The sequence below is a fragment of the Zootoca vivipara genome, chromosome 8 (genome assembly GCF_963506605.1).
Source record: "Zootoca vivipara chromosome 8, rZooViv1.1, whole genome shotgun sequence".
NCBI classification, from domain to species: Eukaryota; Metazoa; Chordata; class Lepidosauria; order Squamata; family Lacertidae; genus Zootoca; species Zootoca vivipara.
The window spans coordinates 84,909,436-84,931,596 of NC_083283.1; the positions used below are offsets into that span (position 1 = coordinate 84,909,436).

A 22,161-nucleotide genomic window follows, 5' to 3' on the forward strand; every position below is an offset into this window, starting at 1 on the left:
GAGAGGGAAAGAGAGGAGAGGACACAGGCAGAACGCAGACCCTTCCCCCCAACTCCAGAATTGAGGAGGAGGAGAAAGGGGAGGAGATTCACTGTCCCGAAGCTTTTATGTTGGTCCAAATCGCAGAAGGGGGCAGTGCCGGATTCTGATTCGGAATGAGGAGACATGAAACCGACCGCTCACTACACTGTAAATAATGTGCACTAATAAATACCTTTGAAAGACAAGCATGTGGAAGGTCTTTACTCAGGAGCCAAGCCATTTCATGGTCCACATGGAAGAGACATCTATTTAGGAAAGCTGCCCTTGTCTGAAGCAGCCCCCAAATAGTGACACTTTCTTTATTCTGACTTTGCCTTTCCCAGCCGCTTATTCTGCATTTATGCTTTTCAATAACAAATGCAGCCAGGACAAAGTTCCAACGGATAATGCTGATGCCTCGCCCTCCCCTTGTCCTGCTGATACAGAGTGTTTTGCCAGCTCTCCTAATGCACTGCAGAGACTCTCAGCTCAGCTGAATAAAGAGATGAGATTCAGCTCCAGCAGGAGGTGGGAAGAGGAGGGAGAGAAGGCCTTACCTCATGAATATTCAACTGAAGCTCCAGGCCCCCAGCTAATCCTTAAAAAATTTCACTCCAGAGGGATCACAAGAGTTCAAAATAGAAAAGGCCGTATATTACGGATTAGTAGACAGAACCCATCCCTTCTGCTCGGACAGACAAGAGCCTCAAGGTGTGGCTTGCTTCTTTATTCCGTTACTCAATGCTACCATTTGATATCCCTCTCTTCTTCAACATTCTCTATGGATTCAAGTACCCTATTATTGCATATTTTAATTGTGGGTTATTATCTTTTAAAAGTTTTAAACAATGCTATTAATTGTGCACCCTAATTATATTTTAATGCTTGTGTGACATTGGTTTTGAAACTTGTAAACTGCTTAGAAGGCTATTTTGGCATTAAGCAGTATAAATAATAATTATTGTCTATTATTTCTTTTATTATTATTATTATTATTATTATTATTATTATTATTATTATTATTATTATTATTGGCTTTCTTGGTTTACAAAGATATGTGCAATGTCTCTCATAACATTTTTACAAATCAGTTTCATTTGCTGAGACATTATTTCTGAGACTGTTGGTTCTCCCACTGAGTGTCATGTAAGTTTGGACTTATTACAAAAAAACCTGTGTGAGCAGCTTGTGAACCCTTTAAAAGATACTATGAATGAGGCCTTGAAAATGGGGGAAGTCCCAGAAACATGGAAAGAGGCCTATATAACTTTGATACTAAAACAGGATTCAGATGTGGCATTGGTAAAAAAATATTATAGGCTGATTTCATTATTAAACAATGATTACAAATTGTTTGCATTTGATTTGGCAAACAGATTGAAAAAAATTCTAAAAGACTTTATTCATCATGATCAATCTGGATTCCTTCCAGGCAGACAAATTAAAGATAAAAATAGAAATGTACTGAATATTATAGAATACCTGGAAGTGAGAAATGAGAAAAAAGCAGCATTAATGTTTATAGATGCAGAAAAAGCATTTGATAGTGTTTCTTGGAGCTTCATGAGGAAGGTGATGGAGGAGATGGGGTTTGGAGTAAATTTTAATAGGGGAATGCAAGCTGTTTATTCAGAACAAAATGCAAAAATAATTGTAAATCGGGTGATAATGGATAAATGCAATATCCAAAAAGGAACAAGACAAGGATATCCATTGTCACCGCTGTTGTTCGCCCTGGTACTGGAAGTTCTGACAAGAAGGATAAGAGGAGACAGAGAAGTAGTAGGAATAAAAGTTAAGAGCATAAATTGAAAGCATTCACGGACGATTTGGTAATAACTGTGGAAGATCCAATGAATTCTCTTCTAAAAGTAATGAATATAATACAAGAGTTTGGTCAAGTGGCAGGATTTAAATTAAATAAAAGCAAAATTAATTGCTATTAAACCTTAAAGAATTGGAAAGGAAAGAAATAATAGAGATGGATAGAAGCATACAAAAAAGTAAAGTATCTACCGTGTTTCCCCTATTTTAAGACGTAGTCATTATATAAGCCATAGCAGGATTTTAAGCGTTTAGGAAATATAAGCCATACCCCGAAAATAAGCCATACCTCCAAGGAGCGAGACCGCTGAGTGCCCCAGCCAGCCAGCGGGACCCAGCACGTTGGCCGCGGCAAGAGTATAGAAATAAGATGTAAAGCAGAGAAAGAAGTCACAGTGAAGAGGGGTGTCCGGCAAGCGGCGTGGGCTGCCGCCAAGTAGGGCTGCCGAGGGGGAGGCAAGGGTGTGCGCGGATCCTCGGGGCCCCGCAGGCAGAGCTCAGCGCCGGACCTTGCGCTGGACTCCTGAGGGGGGGGAGGCGAGGGGGCGCGAGAGTCGACTGCTTTTCAGCAGATGCTGCCGCGCGAAGCAGCTTTCCGCGTCTCGGGAGGGAGTTGCGGGCGAAGAGGCGAACAATGTGAGGCTCGAGGTGGGCGAGACGGAGGGGCGGAGAACAAAAAGTCTGGGCAGCAGGCGGCTGCACGCACCGTGGCCTCGAGCGCAGGCTGGGGAAGAGAAGGCGAAGGAGGCGCGCTCAGTGCTGTGGGGGCTGGGGCATGGTGCAGTGCCCCGAGCCTCTGGGAGCCGGCAAGAGCAGGAGGCGGCTTGCCAGGTCGGCATCCAGCAGTACACGCGGAGCACCCCGAGCCTCTGAGAGCCAGCAGGACGAGGAGGAGGCTTGCCGGGTCATCGCCCAGCAGTGCGCGCGGAGCGCCGCGAGCCTCTGGGATTGTTGTTGCTGCTGCTGGCTGCCGGAGGCTCGGGGCGCTCCGCGCGCGCTGCTGGGCAACGACCCGGCAAGCCTCCTCCTCGTCCTGCTGGCTCTCAGAGGCTCGGGGTGCTCCGCGCGCCCGAGCCAGCAGCCTGGCCTCTCTTTTTTTGCCTGCCCGAGGCGGCCTGCCGCCCCGCCACCGGAACCGGCGGCTGCAGAGCGGAGTGCTCCGCAGCACCAGGCGGAGCACAGCGGCCTGGCCTCTTTTTTTTCTTTTTTGCCTGCCGCCCCGCCACCGGAACCGGCAGCTGCAAAGAGGAGCACTCCGCAGCGCCAAGCACTCGGAGCGCCCTGCAGCGCTGGGCGGAGCGCAGCGGCCTGGCCTCTTTGGTTTTGGGTTTTTTTGCCTGCCGCCCTGCCACCGGAACCGGCAGCTGCAGAGAGGAGCGCTCCGCAGCGCCGGACGAAGCACTGAGCCAGCGGCCTGCTGCCTTGGTGCCTGGAACCAGCTGCTGCTGCAGCGCCGCACAGAGCACCCAGCAGCACCCCAGCCAGCTGCCTGGCCCCTCCGAGGAGGCCTTAAGGTACAAGACATCCCCTGAAAATAAGACACCGTGTGTTTTTTTGAGTAAAAAAAAGAATAAGACGGTGTCTTAAAAAGGGGGAAACACGGTAGGAGTACAAAGGAGTATAAAGGGACCCCTGACCATTAGGTCCAGTCATGACCGACTCTGGGGTTGCGGCGCTCATCTCGCGTTACTGGCCGAGGGAGCCAGCGTACAGCTTCCGGGTCATGTAGCCAGCATGACAAAGCTGCTTCTGACGAACCAGAGCAGCACACGGAAACGCCGTTTACCTTCCGCTTGGAGTGGTACCTATTTATCTACACTCATACCTCGGTTTAAGTACGCTTCGGTTTGAGAACTTTCAGTTTAAGTACTCCGCGGACCCGTCTGGAACGGATTAATCCACTTTCCATTACTTTCAATGGGAAAGTTTGCTTCAGGTTAAGTACGGACTTCCAGAAACAATTACACTCATACCTCAGGTTAAGTACGCTTCAGGTTGAGTGTGGGGAAAATATAAAGACTTACTAGAACCCAAGACCCCCCTGGTGGTTATCATCTATTGAAGCATTGTCACTTAAAACTTGGGAGGGAGGGGAAATGGCCAACATATAGAGAATTACTGGTTGAACAAGAGGGGAAACTAAAACTGAAAAAATATGAAGAAATAAAAGAACATCTCCAAAGTTGGTTGCACCATAGATAGCTAAGGGATATTTTCAAAGAGGACAATAAGCAAGGCTTTTTATTTTCAGTTTCCAAATTCCACAAGTGATAGAAGAAAATTCAAAACTATTAAAAGGCATATAATATCCTTTTGGAATGGGAAACTAGAGATGAAGAAGTAAAATCGGTAATGATTAAATGGGCACAAGACATAGGTCACAATATAAAATTTGAAGATTGGATAAAACTGGAAAGTAAATTTGAAATTCACAGATTGTATATTATTGAGAGAGAATTATAAGAAAATGGTGTATAGGTGGTATATATCATCGGTTAAATTGGCAAAAATGTATAAAAATGAAAAGAAGAGTGTTAGAGATGTGAGGCAGAAGGTATGTTTTATCATATGTGGTGGGATTGCAAAAAGGTAAAAATGTCCTGGGAAATGATATAAAATGAATTGAAGAAAATGCTGAAAATAACATTTGCTAAACAACCAGAAGCTTTCTTGCTAGGTATTTTAGGCCAAGATCTACCAAAAGAGAAGAGGACCCTATTCATGTATGCTACTACTGCGGCGAGAATTTTCATAGCACAAAATTGGAAGACTGGAGAAATGCCAACTATTTGAACAATGGCAAGAAAAACTGATGAACTATGCAGAACTGGCAAAATTGAAGGCCAGACTTCGGGAAAAAGACAACAGTGACTTTGAAAGAGAATGGGAACCATTTACAGTATAGTATATTTGCAGAAACAAAGGAAGACTATTGACTTGATGGCAGGATTTAAATAAACACTCACACCTTTGTTAGCAAAAATATGTAGAAGATAAAGAAATAATATTGTGTATCTTTTAAGAAACAGCAGGGTATAATAAGGAAAAAACAAATCAGAAGTTGGGGAAAGCCCAGGAGGGGAGGGAAGAGGGAATGTATTATAAATGTTATGGATATGAGAAAATTGAATAAAAATTTAATTTAAAAAATTACGGCTTGTTGTACATTGAAAGAGAACTATATGAAAATGATGTATCATTGGTATTTGACTCCTATAAAGGTAAAGGTAAAGGGACCCCTGACCATTAGGTCCAGTCGTGACCGACTCTGGGGTTGCGCGCTCATCTCGCATTATTGGCCGAGGGAGCCGGCGTACAGCTTCCAGGTCATGTGGCCAGCATGACAAAGCCACTTCTGGCGAACCAGAGCAGCACACGGAAACACCGTTTACCTTCCCGCTGTAGCGGTTCCTATTTATCTACTTGCATTTTGACGTGCTTTCGAACTGCTAGGTTGGCAGGAGCTGGGACAGAGCAATGGGAGCTCACTCCGTTGTGGGGATTCAAACCACCGACTTTCTGATCAGCAAGCCCTAGGCTCAGTGGTTTAACCCACAGCGTCACCTGGGTCTCCTATAACATTAGCAAAAATGTATAAAAACACTTCCAACTTACATTGAAAGTATAAGAAAAAAGAAGACACATTCTACCACATGTGGTGGACAAAAGAATTCTGGGAAATTATATATAATGAACTGAAAAAATGTTTTAAGACAACCTTTGTCAAAAAGCCAGAGGCTTTCTTATTAGGAATAACAGGTGATGAAATACCAAAGGATTTGAAAAGACTGTTTATGCATGCGTCAACAGCCGCAATAATGCTTTTTCCCCAGAGATGGATGGAAGGAAAAGTCCCAACCAAAGAAGAATGGATAACCAAGATGATGGACTATGCCAAAATGGCAAAAATGACCATGAAGATCAGACACCATGAGGAGAAGAAAATTAGTAAAGAATGGGGGGAAATTATAGAGTACCTTAAAGATCGCTGTCGAAATTTAAAAACCTTAGCAGGATTGTTATAACATTTATAATGTAATAAAGTTAAAGATAAAAGTGGACATGAAATGAATTAATCATATTGGAGCAGGTGAAAAACCTTGTTCATATTTACTTTGCAAAAATGAGAGCTGAAACTAGGTGCATTTCATTTGCAGGTCCCACACAAGCACAGGGATGATCTGATGAGCCTTTCTGGGCAAACCAGTGTTAGCAGTATTTTCAAGCAGTTGTCAAAATAAATCCAGCTTGGATATCCCTGAATATTTGGGAGCAAGATTGACGAAACACATGCAGCATATCTAAAAGTGAGCTTAAATTGAAAAGAGCCTGTGGGATCAGACCAGTGGCCTGTCTAGTCCAGCATCCTGGGCTAAATGGGACGTACACATGGGAAACGCCAAGCACAAGGGCACTCTGCCCTACCCTCCTGCCACACAGTTTGCAACAGCATTACTGCCCCTGACTGTGGAAGCAGAGCATGGACGTCTTGGCTAGTACCCATTGATGTCCTTTATCCTTCATCAATTTGTCCAATCCTCTTTTAAAGCCATCCAATCTGGCCGAAGCCCACAGACATGCACAAAGTTGTGTGCTGGTTTGGGGATGACGTGTATGAGAACATTTAAATGGTGAGTGAAAGTCAATTTTGCAGATTTGACGTTCAGGTATGAATCTTCACATTTTACATTTATTCACTGTTAACTTATGTTAGCATCTTTTTTGTCTAAGTTTGAACCATTAAGATGATGTGTTTAAACCTTTCCAGTAGGATCTCTGCCAGTAGGCAGCTCCTCATTTTTGGTGGCAAAAATCATTCATGCTGGTTCAGTGTAAAGCAAAAAATCAGCATTTAAAACCCAAATAAAACCTTCTAGGAAACCTCAAGTGTTAAGGCACAGCGGAAATGCACACACTGTAGCTTATTTTGGAAGGAATAAACAAAGAGCCATGGGAAAAGCTGAGTTACAGAAATGAGAACTAACAAGCTAGAAGTTTGGCGTGCAAATTCTGGCCCCTTCTGGCCCCTCAGCCCAGGCCCCTCCTTCCACATCACCCGCCAGCTTGGGTGACTTAGAAAGGTGGGCGGCTGCTGTGTGATTCCTAGACCAAGTAATCAGATGGAGCGAAGCTGTTTTGCTAAGCTCCGTTATTGATGGGCTGGCAGATGGTAATCAGATTTCCGGACCAAGTGTCCCTTAGTTAGGCTAAAAAGAATTTGAGCGCTCGCCCTCCCTCCTGTTGAAAGTAGTGGCAAACATTCCATTGGCTTCAAGCAGAGCCTCACAGAGACCAGTAGGTCCATTCTGCTGATTTGTAACCCACCATACAACAACCAAGACTTAAAAAGTTGCCTACCACACTTTGGTTGACTGTTCTTTCTTAACTGAAGATCCCCTTATGCAAGCACTTTGTCCTCGTCTCCTCTCTGTAGTTGCTTACTTGTACAGTGCAGAGCTGAAACAAGGTAACAGATGAGAAATTTAATACATTTCAGATTTAAAATTCTTTAGAATTCTGAAATTATGGCTTTGAGGTATATCTTTCTTTCTTTTTTAAGGAGAGTGGTACCTTGGTTTAAGAACAGTTTAGTCTATGAACAACTTGGATTAAGAATGCTACAAACCCGGAAGTAGGTGTTTTGGCTTGTGAACTTTGCCTTGGAAGCAGAACATGTTCCGCTTCCTGTTGAGTGTGTTCCATTTGTAAATTGAGGCTCCCGCTGCTATGGGAAAGCACACCTTGGTTTAAGAACGCCTTGGTTTAAGAACGGACTTCCGAAGTGGATTAAGTTTGTAAAACAAGGTACCACTGTAATGTGTGTGGTTTTGTTTTGTTTTTTCACTGTACTGTAATGTGTTTTAAGATAATATTTTAAGTATCAACTTGCTAGCTTCTTGCTTCTTCCTAAAATATTCTAGTCCCACAGCATGCCCAACTGCTGATGTCGGGGTAGAAATCAAATTACGAGAATATGCATTTGAATTTCTGCAAGCAAATTAAAAGTCAGGAGATTTTGCTAGAATATTTCCCCCGAAAAACTCATTACCACTCTAATGTAAACATCATCCAAGGAACTATAATGGCTTCTTCCTGTCTACCACAGGGAAGGCAAGGGCATTTTCAAGTAAGTCCCCCTGTTTGCTCCAGCACTAACAGCACCACCTACTGCCAGTTTATAAGTATCACAAACATTATGCTACTATAGCTTAAAACGTCTTCTTCTTCTTTGGCGATCACTTGCACCCGAGTAAGATTGTCTTCCATAAACACGATTTTAACAATGGGTCCGTAAGTGACAGTGGAGGCCAATTCTGGATCCACACGTCCTTCTACAGTGGGGACATTGGTTTCCAGGCGGGAGTTGATCACGGTGTAGATTTGCCAAGCGTGCCTCCCTCTTAGCACGTTTCTCCCTTGCGTCCTGAGTTCAAGTGTCTTCAAAGCCTAAACAGCAGGCGGGTGGTGTGGCAAGAGCGCCTTTGTGGAGTCAGATATTTAAAGAAGTCTGCACCCCTGGGGCCAGGGAGCCAGGCACAGAAAACTCCTTCCAGGATGGCATCCAAATCAATGATAATTTGCCCCAAGTTGCATCACATCACCAAATGTATTCACGGAATGGATAACTATGCCCCTAAGCCTTTAAGGAACAACATTAAGGTGATCAGTTCGGGCAGGTAGGCTAGTGCAAAGCAGGCTGGTACTGCGGATAACATTATTATTGTTTACTCAACTGTTATTTCCTGCCCTTCTCCGTTAGATCCCAGGATCCCAGGATTAGCTTACCAACTAATTAAAATCCAATATTAAAAACAGTTCAAAACTGTAAGTCACAGGGTTCCTGAAAACACACATTCAGTTGTCGAAGATCAAGATGAGCGGCATAGGAAGGACACACTAAGAACAGTGGCAGATACACTTAGTGATTTGAAAATATTCTTGTGAATGAGAATATTCTTGAGAATAAGAATATTCTCTGCTAGAAAATTCTCCAGAAAATATTCTCTACAAACTGTAAATTCTAATGAAAGAACCAGTTTTACAACCCACATTTAAAAATCTAGTAAACAATGAGTCAAACTGTGATATTGCCAGTGGAAGTAATGAATTTTTTTGATCCAGTTACATTACTTGGCATTGTGTCATTCACCATTGGCAGTTCTGAAATGTGAGCTACAGAAAACTTTCTTTTTTTTAGTTTTAAAAATGTTATTCATTTAATCTGATGAAAAATTGAATTTGTATGTATTTCAACTACAGTGGTACCTCGGTTTACAAACACAATTGGTTCCGGAAGTCTGTACTTAACCTGAAGCGTACTTAACCTGAAGCGAACTTTCCCATTGAAAGTAATGGAAAGTGGATTAATCCGTTCCAGACAGGTCCACAGAGTACTTAAACTGAAAATACTCAAACCGAGGCATACTTAAACCAAGGTATGACTGTATATGTAATAGCATTTTTTCTATTTTGGTGTGACCTTATTCTTAGCAATTCTATATCCTTGACCATACAGTGTGATTTATTTAAAAATTTTTTACAGAAAGTAACTTTAATGCTTTATACCAGGCATCTTCTTCTTCTTCTTTGGCGATCACTCGTAGCCGAGTAAGATTGTCTTCCATAAACACGGTTTTAACAATGGGTCCATAAGTGACTGTGTGGAGGCCAATTCTGGATCCACACGTCCTTCCACAGTGGGGACATTGGATTTGCCAAGTGTGCCTTCCTCTTAGCACGTCTCTCCCTTGCGTCCTGAGATCGAGTTTCTTCAAAGCCCATGACACCTTAGGTGTCCAACTGGATCGCTCGCAGGCCAGTGTTTCCCATTTGTCAGTGTTTATACTAATTTTTTAAAGATTTGCCTTGAGACAGTCCTTTAAACCTTTTTTGTTGACCACCAGCATTACGCTTTCCATTTTTAAGTTCAGAATAGAGTAGTTGCTTTGGAAGACGATCATCAGGCATCCACATGTTGAAGAATCATTACTTCAACACTGGTGATCTTTGCTTCTTAAAGTACCATCTGCTTTCAGAATTCCCTGATAACATTGAGGAACACTGGACCAAGCTAAAAACTATTGGAAACCAAACCAAGAAAAACCAGGACTGGTTTGATGAGAATGACAGTGAGACTGAACACATGATTGACCAGAAAAGGAAGGTCTTTCAGATCTGGCAAAGAGATAGAAACTCTGCCACTAAGAAAAAAAACCTATGCCAACACTAAGGCTGAGGTTCAAGGAAGAACCAGAGAACTAAAAAACACCTCGTGGATAAAAAAAAGCTCAAGAGATCCAGTACTTAGCCGACACTCATGATGCACAGAGTTTCTTTAAAGCCACAAAGACCATCTATGGGCCAATAAATCATGGCATATACCCCTACGCTCAGCAAACGGTATCAAACTTCTAAAAGATAAAGAAGCTATTGCACTGTGCTGGAAAGAACATTACCAACATCTCCTTTATCACAACTCCCCCATAGCTGCTGAGGTCCTCTCACAAATTCCGCAAAAACAAGTTAGAGATGAGCTTGCAATATCTCCAAATCCGGGAGAGTTGTGTACAGCTGTTAACCAAATGAAAAACAACAAAGCCAGTGGACCTGATGGGATACCTGCCAAAATCTTCAAAGTGGGCAAAATTGAACTTGCACAACAACCTCACAAGCTCATCGAAAAAATCTGGGAAAGAGAAGAAATCCCAGCAGACTTTAGAAATGCCAAAATTATCAACCTCTTTTAGAAAAGGTGACAGAACTGATTGTGGAAACTATCGAGGCATCTCTCTATTAGCTGCGGCCGGCAAAATTCTTGCAAGGATCTTAGCAAACCGTCTGGTAACAATATCCGAGGTGACCCTTCCTGAATCCCAAAACAGTTTTCGGCCTTCTAGGGGGACAGTAGACATGATTTTCACTGCTTGGCAGCTTCAATAAAAGTGCAGCGAGCAAAACCAACCCCTGAATATGGCGTTTATTGACCTGACTAAGGCTTTCAACACTGTAAATCGTAATGCCCTGTGGACTGTCCTTCTGAAAGTTGGCTGCCCAGATAAATTTGTAAACATCATTTGGCTCCTCCATGATAATATGACAGCAACAATCGCAGATAACAATGGCTCTCAAAGTGAACCATTCACAGTGGGATCAGGTGTTAAACAGGGTTGTGTTATTGCCCCAACTCTATTCATTATTTTCATTGACATGATCCTACACTTTGTCAATCCTACACTTTGTCGACAGGAGACTCCCCACTGGAGTAGAAATCATATATTGAACAGATGGAAAGCTCTTCAATCTGAACAGGCTGAAAGCAAAAAGTAAGGTTACCGTAACTTCCGTCATAGAGCTTCAGTATGCTGATGACAACGTAGTATGGGCACGCTCAGAGGATGACCTCCATACCATCCTAAATATCTTTGCAGAAGCTTACGAAAAGCTTGGCCTATCACTCAACATCCAAAAAACCAAAGTGCTGCACCAACAAGTACAAAATAACCCCTCTGCAGCGCCACAAATCCAACTCAGTGGTGTAACGTTGGGATTTTATTACAGATTTTCTTGTATAGCAAAGGTACATATAGCATCTCCATTTTCAATTCATAGTCTTTTTCACAGTTCAGTTCCATTCGGTGTTGCAGACATCTTATGCGGTTGCGGGAAAGAGGCAGGGAGAGAGAGCAGGGGAGAGATACTGATCTTTCATTCTATTACATAGTGTCTGTGCAGGGTGGTTTCTGTGTCAGGGTCACATAAGTAGGTCCTTCCTTCCTTTGTTTGTTTGTTTGTTTGTTTGTATGCTGTTGGAGGGGATAGGTCATTGTCTTGTTGAGCTGTAGATGTGATAAAGGGGGTCCACGCTGGTGTGAAGGCATCCTCTTTTACTTGTACCTGTGCTCATTTAATTTTGTTGGTTAACTTTTCTAGCAGGGCAGTTTCCCATACAATTTGGTACCAGTCATGCCCACCAGGCAGAGAAAAAGGCAAAGCAATGCCAGGTTGAATATATGTATCTGGGGGTTGAAGACCAAAGGCAGACTTGGCTGGAATACCATCGTAGTGTAGTTAAAGACAAGGTTGCCAATTGATCAAAAAGAACCTTGCCTGGCCTGCTCTGTAACTCAATCAGGAGGTAGATCTTTTCACGGAGTGGATTTGAGTACTATCATTTGTCAATGTTTACAGGTGAAGCTTATGTTAAAAACAGTACAACCCTGGCAGGAGTTTGAACTCGGCTACAGTGGTACCTCTACTTACGAATGTTTCTACTTACGAATGTTTCTACTTACGAATGGAGTTCCGTCCGCCATCTTGGATGCAGTTTAGATAGGATTTTTTTCTACTTACGAATTTTTAGATAGGGTTGCTTCTACTTACGATTTTTTTCTCCCAATGCATTTTTTTCGACTTACAAATGTGCATTCAGAACACATTAAATTCGTAAGTAGAGGTACCACTGTACTAAGTTTGATTTTATACGTAATTCTATTGTGCTTTCTCCGATCTTACATTTCTTTCCTAACAAATAATGTTTCTGATTGGTAGCTAAAAAACTTATCCATGATGTTCAGTGACTCTAGCTTAAAGTTATCGGTAAAAAATAAAAAATAAAAGCTTTGTCCTTTGCCAGAATGCGATCTCACCTTAGACACATGCATCTTCCAGTGCTATGGGACTGCAACAGTTTTAAGTGCTGTTTGGGGCCTCATGGCAAAACTGTATCTGTTATCATCTAACAGTGATGGCAGCAGATGGTGAGGTTAAGGAGATTAGGAGTAGAAAGTCTAAAGTACATCACATCCAGCTCTCGGCCTGTCAGACCTCCATTTTGGGAGATAGAGCTAATGGTCATTGCACACTTCCAGGCATTCAAAGATAAACCATCCTGTTTTACTCAACCAGTTTCAACTCAGATGAATGGGTAACGGCCAGCTCCATATCCCAGACCAGAGGGTCAGGCACACAGGTTGTGGAAACACACGACTTCAGATGTGACCTCTATATTATGGGATGTGCTCCCTGACCATATGGTCCAGCAGCACATCACCTATCCAGCATATAGTAAAGCATCCTAGACAGAGATGCCCCGATTTTCTCTCTATAGTATTGGTCCTTGCTAACATTACAACAACAACAACAACATCAGAACTACATCAGGAACAGGAAACCAGCCAAGCAGACTGTTGTAGCCCCAGATGACAAAGGAGTAAACGAACTATTGAAAGAAAATAGGGAGATTGCAAAGAAACTGGATGAATTATTGGCATTATTCTTCACAGCAAAAGATAGTGGCGACATACTGACACAAGGACACTGGAAGAATTATATATACAGTAGAACAGGGGTGTCAAACTCAAATTCATCGGGGGCCGCATCAGCAGTTTGGTCACCCTCAAAGAGCCGGTTGTATCTGTAGGACTATGTGTCCACTCTTTATTATCATAAATTATTGTCACTGCATTCAATTATTACTGTTTTTTTGCAATAATGTAAGTAATAACTAGCTCTGAAAGCAGAAACATAGTCAGAATAATGGCAAGTAGATATTCAAATGTACAATTATTGTACAATTTATTGAAAAATGATTTTTGGTAACTGCACTGGGTGGTGGAGGCTCGCTAGGGTTTCATGCAGGACCTTTGCAGAGCTACTGGTACCTGGAGATGCTGGGGTCCTTCTGCATGCAGGACAGATGTTCTGCCAGTGAGCCACTACCCTTCACCAAAGGGACTGGCTGAGCTGGACTCACTGGAGCTGCTCTCCTGGTTCCAGGGTTTAAGGGCCAGAAGTATAAAGCAGCATCCTATGTTTCTGAGGAGAGGGAGAGGGAGAGGGAGAGGGAGAGGGAGGGAGGGAGGGAGGGAGGGAGGGAGGGAGGGAGGGAGGGAGGGAGGGAGGAAGGAAGGAAGGAAGGAAGGAAGGAAGGAAGGAAGGAAGGAAGGAAGGAAGGAAGGAAGAAAAGAGGGAGTGGGAGGGAGAGAGGAAGGAAGGAAAGAGGGGAGAGAAAGAATAGTAGGAAATAAGGAAGGGAATAAAGAAGGAAAGAAAAAGAAAGAGGGAGAGAAGACGGAAAGGGAGAAAGAAGGAAGGAAGTAGAGGGAAAGAAAGAATAAGAATGAGGGAGAGGAAGAAAGATGGGAAGGACGGAAGGAAGAAAGGAAGGAAGTAAAGAAGGAAGAAAGAAAGAAAGAAAGAAAGAAAGAAAGAAAGAAAGAAAGAAAGAAAGAAAGAAAGAAAAGAGGGAGCAGGAGGGAGAGAGGAAGGAAAGAGGTGAGAGAAAGAAGAGTAGGAAAGAAGGAATAAAGAAGGAAAGAAAAAGAAAGAGGGAGAGAAGACAGAGATAAAGAAGGAAGGAAGGAGAGGGAAAGAAAGAATAAGAACGAGAGAGAGGAAGAAAGAAAGGGAAGGGGGGGTCGCTGCCTTGATTCAGCGCCAGAAAAGAGCGCAAAGGGACCCAGGGGCAAAAAGCATTTCCCGTGCAGCGTGAGGCAGCGGGTGTCCGTTTTAGGAGAAGTGCGTAAAGCCGTTTGTGAGGCTGAGCCGCTGCTGAGCTCACGTTCAAGAGGAGGAGGAGGTGAGGCAAGAGGAGGAGGAGGCAGCGGCTTGCCGGGTCGGTGCCCGGCAGCGCCGTGTGGAGAGTCCTGAGCCTCTGGGACGCAGCAGTGCTCTGTAGCACTTTGAATCCTCCTCCTCCTCCACACGGCGCTGCTGGGTGCTTTGTCTGTGCTGTTGCTGCAGCAGCAGCAGCAGCCGTTTCCAGGCGCCGAGCCATGGCAGGAGGAGGAGGATTCAAAGTGCTACAGAGCACTGCTGCATCGCAGCGGCTCGGGACTCTCCGTGCGGTGCTGCCGGGCGCTGACCTGGCAAGCTGCCTCCTCCTTCTCCTGCTGTGGCTCGGGGCGCTCCACGCAGCACTGCTCTGGCCGCCTTTCTACACCCCCCCCGGCCCCAGCTGTTTGTCGACGCTTTGTGGGCGCGGCGCTTCAGCAGCAAGGTCCCGCTGCTGGGTCCCGCTGGCTGGGGCGCTCGGCGGGCCACATGACGAGGTCTGGTGGGCCGGATTTGGCCCCCAGGCCTTGTGTTTGACACCCGTGCAGTAGAATAAAGGAAGTAACAAGAGTTGGTGTTCTACAGAAAAACTGATAAAACAAAAAACCAGGTATGGATGATATACTCCTGAGAATTTTGAAAGAATTCAGGTGTAACGTGGTTGATTATCTAACAAAAAATATGCAACCTGTCAGTGGCTTTCATATCATAAGATTGGAAAGTAGCCCATTTCACACCAAGACAATGCAGGCCAGGACAATGCAGCTTGTTTGCTCTGCTCAGCTGGGGGTTGGAAAGGATCCTGCCTCCCAGCTGAGCCTTAAACCACACGGGGGATCACTCAGCTGGGGGGCAGGAGCAGTTTAAAGAAGCTGAGGGAGGAACAAGCTGTATTGGCCCAACATTCATTACAGCTTGCTCCTTCATCTGAGATATGAGGGGCAGAGCAATGGTAGCTTCACCTGGCAGTATATCACAGGTGAAACCACGGCTGCTCCAGAGTCCCTCTGCTACCAGCAGCCCAAGATTGAAAGCAGACTTGACAAACAACTAAGTGGCATCATGAGCAAAACCCTTGAGAGCGCAAGAAATTCTGTGTTAGTGAGGATTGGGCCTGAAATTGTCAGCAGCTCAGGAATGCAAATATTAAACGTTTCAGAAATCCATCAAAGCAATGCAGGAAAAAACAGGAGGATCTGTAGACAAAAGTCAAAATACTTTCTAATCACCAAACCCGTTAATAAGAACAACTGCAGTAAAAGAAAATGAGTTTTGCTTGTGCCTCACATCTTCTACACTGAAAATGACTCTTCATGGTAATCTTAAATGAATTATCACATGGGCAACTTTAAAAGTACTCAGTGCTTTCAAGTAAAATGAAGGGGAAATTTTTTTGTTTATTGTTGACACATGCCAGATTAACTACCTTTTAACACATTTTAACCACCCCTTTTGTTTTGCAGACAAGGGAGCTGAAGAAGAGAAACAGTGCAGACATTTCCCACTCTTCCAAGAAAAAAAATTGCCTAAGAATAAGTTTGTTCCAGAATTTATTTTTTGAGAACACACCAGGTTAAGTACTGCCAAACCAAAGACCAGATTCAATAGAACAGAAAGGAGTGAGCAAAATTGACTCTGTGACATTGTTGTGTTTCCACAACCAAGAGTGGGGGTGTTACTTCAGCCCCTTGACCAGAACTACAGGAAAGCCAGAGACCACTCTTCTAAAGTTGTTTGACACTTGGGGGGATAAGCTTTGGGCCAAAATGCAGCATATAAATAAACCATGACATAACAAAGAATGACAAAAAAACAAAGGGATAGATCAATCCGGATATCCTTGTCCTTCTTTTTTACTACTTCGTGGAATTATCATTTCTTCTGTTTGGATTGATACTGAACTCCACGTAACATCAACAGGCTACGATTGGTTACCTCATGGAATTGCCATATCCTATGTTTAGATGGTACTGGACTTTATGAACCTTTATATGTACTACAGACTTTTCTGTTTGGCTGTACCATTGTTTCCGCACAGATTCACTTTGGGCCAAATATTCAATATATACAGTATATGGTTTGGACTCAAAAAGACTTTATCAGACCTTTATATTAAGTGATTGATTTGGGCATTATGCATGTTTCATGTTAGGGTAATTTACAGAATAATGATTTACTAGTATTGTGTTAATCTGTCGGTTACATTTAGTGTGATGTGAAAATAAGAAAGAATGAAGCAAGGATGGCGATGATAAAGCAGGAGACAGAATTATCTGGGTGGGTTTCTGGCACAGCATTGCATCCCTCTTCACAAAACTAGGCTGCCGTGACTGCCTCTCTAATCCTGAACATTAAGAGGGGGCCGAAAAGGAAAGTTCCCTCTCCCCCCCCCCCAATCCCACCTGTATCATGCCAGACCTCAGGCAGCTCTGCCTGGGGGTATTAGGAACTGCAGCAATGCTCTGAGCAAGAAAATGAAACCTGGTAATACGCAATGCCAACAAAATTGCTTGTGCACTGGAGTACCTTGAATATGCTGGCATTGGGGAGCCACACTAGTGCCACCAGGATTATGCCAATGTAACCCTGGCACACCTCCATTAGCAGGGGAGCCAGACTTGGGCAGAGCTGGGAAAGGAGTAGGTTGGTAATCTCAGTGGGCAGAGAAAGAAGTAGGTTGGTAATCTCAGTGCCCTCACATAACAGTCCTGTCCCCAGGGAGAGCATAACGTGACTCCAGCAAAGAAGAATCACATAAATTATTTCCCTTCAGAGCCCAAAATAACGTCTTCATCGGTTTCCATGCAGCTTAAGATTTCATCAAATTATTATTATTATTATTATTATTATTATTATTATTATTATTATTATTACATTTATTTATATCCCACCTTTTCTCCAGGTTGGGACTCAAAGAGGCTCACACAAATTAAAGCAGCAGTACTCAAATACAAAAACCTAAAAGCATATAAAAGATAATTGTCAAAAAGTAATACAACTCTTAATAGAATTGAAACAATATTAAACACAAATCTAGTAAAATACAGGTAATAAAAGCAGCACTAGTAAAGCCATTTACTTAATGCAAACTCTGTAGTTGGTCACAGCTCAGCCTGCAATACTGTATATAAATCCCAGACAGGTAAACCAAATTGCAGGTAATCAATAAGTAAATAAACATGTTAAAAAATAGCAAGTGAGACTGTGTTGGGCTACCTCTCTGGCCTCATGCCTAGAGCGCACAAGGGGGAACTCTGGTGAAAAGGGACTTTGCACAAACAGCCTGGCTTGAGATCAATGTGCTCTTCCAACACTTGTGAACACTGATTTTTCTGTAAGGCAGGATGGAGAAGCTCCATCCTGTAGACCCAATGACGGCCTGCATGGGTTGCAATTTGTCCTAAGAAGCTGCTTTCTCCAAACCACACCCACCTGCGCCACACCCAGAGCCGGCCCAATGCAGTTTGGCACCTGAGGCAAAGCACAAAATGAGTGAAGATCTACAAGTACGGAATAAAGATCCACACTGGGATCTGATGTACCTGTGGGTCCTGCCGCATGAGGCAGTTGCCTCACCTTGCCTCATGGGAGGCCGGCCCTGCCCACACCTGCTGATATCAGCTATGAGGCAGGTAAGAACATGGCTTCGTAACGGGGCTTGCTTGTTAGCAAGCCCCATTATGAAGCCATGTTCTTAGCTGCCTAGAGTCAACTGTGAGTTCCACTGAAATTGGCTGCACATCAAGAACTCCCTAGTGCAGCTGAGGAGCAGCACAGCTCTTTCAAGCACCAACATCACCCAGTTGTGAGCAACTGGAAACCCCTGTGCTTTCCACATACCATGGAAGCTCCTGCAAGGGGGTTGAAAGTGCCAATGATCACCTGATCATCAGTGGTTGCAAAGGGTTGTGCACTTGCCGTAAAAACCATGAGGTCAAGGAAAATGAGCCGCTTGGCGTCATTGTACTGTCAAGCGATTGACAGGTCCATCTGTCAAAGTTGGCCCACGGGTGGAGGAGTAGACCATCCCCTCTGCAAGGCTTACAGATCTTGAAGTCCTGAGACACAAAAGTGAACAAGAATGTCCCCAGGACTCCTGCAAACTGGGTGGAAGGACTAGCATTCCACACAGGTAAGCAAGCAGGGAGCATTCGATATGCACAATACACAGGACGGTAACTCAATACAGTGGTACCCTGGTTTAAGAACAGCTTAGTTTATGAACAACTTGGATTAAGTACGCTGCAAACCCGGAAATAGGTGTTTTGGTTTGTGAACTTTGCTTGGAAGCAAACCATGTTCCACTTCCTGTTGAGTGTGTTCCATTTGTAAATTGAGTCCCCCGCTGCTATGGGAAAGCACGCCTTGGTTTAAGAACACTTTGGTTTAAGAAGAAGAAGAAGAAGAAGAAGAAGAAGAAGAAGAAGAAGAAGAAGAAGAAGAAGAAGAAGAAGAAGAAGAAGAAGAAGAAGAAGAAGAGGAGGAGTTTGGATTTGACATCCCGCTTTATCACTACCCGAAGGAGTCTCAACGGACTTCCGGAATGGAACGGATTAAGTTCGTAAACCAAGGTACCACTGGATACAGAAAAGTGGGAAGGGAGCTGTTGGGCATAAAATATATACAGTACATGCAAGAAAACGACAGACTAGTCACTGAACAGTCGTAGAGAACAGCTCATATACACTCCAGTAACTGCAGGGACCGTGATCTTTTGAAAACAATGAGCATGTTCAATGTCAGCATTCCCAAGAAGCCCAGAGCTGCATTACAATTACTTGGGCTTAGCCTGAAGTAAAGGAGACAAGTCTCCTCCTCAGCGCTCTCTAAGATGGTTCAGAGCATTCTCTTTAGAGCACTTAGCTCACTATTCCATCCATACAGACATCCACATTACAAAGCCACACAAAATTGCATTATTGGTCCAAACTTGAAGAAGCCAGCAAGATACCTTTCTGATATTAGTGGACGCAGTATTATCCGATTTATTGTCAGCTTTCTCCATTTGCTGCTGATGTGGCAGAATGGGAAGGGTGCAGCTATTTTCATATGGTGGCTACTCAGAGTACACCCATTGATGTTAATGGGCACTACTAATTTAGGCTCATTAATTTCAACGGGCCACCTCTGTGTAGTAGCACTTGGCTGAATAAAAACCACCCTGGTAGATTCTGAAGAGCTTTCCATTCGTGGCACTTTTTATGAACAAATTCCTGGATTTTAAGAATGGCTGGCAAGCTGTGAAGGAGCCCAGGGTATATACATCCTTCCGCCAAACTAGAATCTGTAGTAATTGAAGACAGCAGTTGGACTACAATGACCAACACTGCAGCAGCATCCCAATGAGACTTCATGCATGCCTAAATTTCCAATTCAGAGCCGGCCAGTTGTCATTTTTAAAAAAATACTAATATGAGCAGTCTATCATGAAGAGGTTCTTATGAGGATCTGTTGGTGGCGATGCCCAACTTCTGGAGAAATTGTTTGTCTGTGGCAGGTCAGGGAGTTTTGTGAGAAGGCTGGCTAGACTGGCCACAGTGTGTTAAGTGCTGTCTGCATGTCAAAAGGAGCTCACTCAGGAAGACTGCTTACAAGTCAGAGGTGGGAACTGCAGAGAGTCTTCAACAAAATCTTAAGCTCAATAGGACTTTGTGCAGCCTCCACTGTTCCTTTAATCTTCATCAAGGGTATGTCTTACACTATGCCATAGTCTTTGGTGCACTTGTGGGCTATGATGAAAGCAACAAAGGAAAAATAGACATGCTGCTTTTAGAATACTTTAAATTGAAAAGTAGCTTGTCTCTTCAGCAGTGCAAGTGGCTCCAGTGAGAACTTCAAACACCAGAGGGATGGCAAATGCATGGAACCAAAATGGAAAGCTGCTGGGAAACGGTTCAAGTTGTTTCCCCACTATATGGGTGTAGGGTAAGACAATGTGTGGTTGTAAATAACAAAGAAGCCAAAGCAGTGGTTCTCAATGGAACAAACTTTTAAAAGCAGTGATCTGCAACCAGTTTGCCTCTTTTCTTTAAGAGGTTTGGTTGTGTTCATGTGGTTTCCTCCCAAACAAGAATCCCCAGATATGCCTCCCCAGGGATAATCACAAATAAGACCTGTACAGAAGCAGTGATTGTATTAATTGACTGCTGAGAGGGCACACATGTCTAACAAATCAGAAAGATGTTTTTCCAAATGGCATCAGAGCTTCATCAATGGGAATTGCATGTACCAGAGAAGTATTTCGATGCAGCACCATAGAAAGTCAGTAAGGCTACAATCCTATCCACACTGACCTAGAAGTACTCCCCACTGAAGACAATGGGACTTGTTGTTGTTGTTTAGTCGTTTAGTCGTGTCCGACTCTTCGTGACCCCATGGACCAGAGCACGCCAGGCACTCCTGTCTTGCACTGCCTCACACAGTTTGGTCAAACTCAAACTGGGACTTGGTTTCAAGTAAATGGTGGTCAGAAATGTCTTTGTATGCATGGTTATTCAGAGTGCACCCAAATCCTAAGAGCCATCTGAGTGCTAATTGTTTAGAGAGGAGACCAAAACGCAAAGTGTATGTAAGGATTGTGTTTACTAAGGACGTAGATGTATGGAACATGATCATTCCTAAATAGTACAGCAAAAAAAAGACCCAGTGAGCATGTTTATTCTTTACAAAAAATAAAAAAAATTCCTTCCAGTAGCACCTTAGAGACCAACTAAGTTTGTCATATGTATGAGCTTTCGTGTGCATGCACACTTTATTCTTAATTCAATAGAGAAACGAAAAAGAGAACAGCTAGCACACAAGGCAATGGAAGCCAATAGACTTTCAAGCTATTCGGACTCTGCAGATAGCCAAAATGTGAAGGATGAAGAGAGCAGAACGGAACAGATGTTATAAAATGTAACACTGATGATTCTCGACACTTAAATCCAGTAAGAACCAAACACTTCTCAATGCTGAATGCCTCTTCTGTACACTATAATGCAGTGATGGCGAACCTTGGCACTCCAGATGTTTTGGAACTACAATTCCCATCATCCCTAGCTAACAGGACCAGTGGTCAGGGATGATGGGAGTTGTAGTCCCAAAACATCTGGAGTGCCAAAGTTCACCATCACTGCTATAATGGGTCCAAATATGTTTGTGTGTTTGGCTGATCTGCAGAACTTCCACTCACTCTACATACTACAATCGTCCCAGTTGACCAAGATACTGAGATGCAACTCATAAGAACATATGAAGAGTATGCTGGATGAGGCCAAGGACCCATCTAGACCCACATCCTGTTCTAAGAGTAGCCAGCCAGATGCAAGCAGGACCCATAGCACTCTCTCACCCCAACCCCTGGAAGCCCACAAGGCTCCACCTGAGTTTATTATTTGTGCCTTCAAAATAAATTCACAAAGGTTACTGGTCTGTAACATTGTTCTACACATAGGCACACAAACCCCATTAGTCATTTGTGGTCTTTGAAAAACTAGAAAGCAGCTTTTGTGAAATATACCTACAGTAAAACAAAAAACAAAAAACATGCAACTGGCTACAAACAGCTATTTTTTTCACTCCTGGTTTAGAGATCACTGTGAAAGTTGGCTGCTGTTGTTTTTTTCTAAATGTGCAGCTCTATAATGTTGCAATGCCTGACATCAGAAATGCTTCAGGGCACATGCTTTGCCTGATTTGCACACCAAGTCACTGAATATGCACTTTAAAAAGGCAAGACTAATGTAAGACACAACTCATTTTGTAATTGTAACACAGGGAGAA

The 22,161-nt window shown here is 43.5% G+C and overlaps 1 protein-coding gene across 5 annotated transcripts in view; it reads right to left on the bottom strand.

The window, feature by feature from the left end:
* CXXC5 (CXXC finger protein 5) overlaps window positions 1–22,161 on the bottom strand; it is a 77,139-nt gene that overhangs the window by 26,080 nt on the left and 28,898 nt on the right. For 3 of the 5 annotated variants that reach the window (XM_035103422.2, XM_060278141.1, XM_060278139.1), the window contains exon 2: window positions 7,204–7,302. The exons of 1 other annotated variant lie outside the window; for it this stretch is intronic. The gene's annotated coding sequence lies outside the window, so the exon portion shown is untranslated. Of the gene's footprint in view, window positions 1–7,203; window positions 13,324–22,161 lie in introns of those variants that run through there. One more of the 5 variants, XM_060278140.1, reaches the window with a different exon arrangement.